Source organism: Galeopterus variegatus, unplaced genomic scaffold (genome assembly GCF_000696425.1).
Source record: "Galeopterus variegatus unplaced genomic scaffold, G_variegatus-3.0.2 Scaffold6855, whole genome shotgun sequence".
NCBI lineage: Eukaryota > Metazoa > Chordata > Mammalia > Dermoptera > Cynocephalidae > Galeopterus > Galeopterus variegatus.
The window spans coordinates 50,328-51,226 of record NW_007732966.1 but is presented as its reverse complement, the minus strand read 5'-3'; positions in this window follow the sequence as shown (position 1 = coordinate 51,226).

Here is an 899-nt window from a genome sequence, read left to right as displayed (position 1 = left end):
TTTATTTCTCTGTACTTTTAATCATTCTCTGGGAAACACATCTCAGAAAATATTCCACAATATTCCACAATATTCTCACCCCTTCATTTGTTCTTTCTTTCCTCCATTCCTTCTTATCCTGAGTCTGCATTTTCTCTCTTTTCAAGGTCTGTGGTGGTCACTCCTGAATTCATTGCTGAACTGTTGCTGAAAATAAAAGCAGGTTCACAAAAAGGTGCAGGAGCAGCAAACTTGGAAATATTTCCTTTCAAGAAATGCTCTAAACAAAATAATGTCCTTCAGTCCCTGGCCTCACCACTGTCCTGTGAAGCACATAATATTAGTATTGGAAGGTGCTCCACAGAGCCAGAACAGATGTTTTCACAATTTACTCCCCAGAGCTCTGGAGATTCCACAGAGGGGACTCAGGGAACACCCCAAAGGTGGTGGCGGGAGGTAGATCCAGCAGGACACCCATGCTAGCCCAACCCCCTCCCCACACACATGCACAATGCAGAACTTTTATATATTTTGAATATTGAACTTCTACATAAGATTTCTTAGGAAGAAAGGATTTCACTGCCAAAAAATATATTGATTCCAGTTCAATCCCCTTACCTTGTAAATGAGAAAACCAAGATCTAAAGAGATTAAATGACTTTCCCAAAGCCACATGTATAATAAATAATTGAAGGCAGGACCCAGAGCTGCCTGCCATGATCAGGGACACACAGGCAGATAAGCCCCCAGGCAGCCCATTCACCATCCACCCAGAAGGCAGGACCCAATTCTGCTCACCATTACCAGGAAGCCTCACACTGCTTCCACAGAGGTGGTCCACAACAGTAATCACCACAACTTCTTTTTTTTTTTTTTTCCGTTAAATTTTTATTTTGTCAATATACAATGTATATGATTAT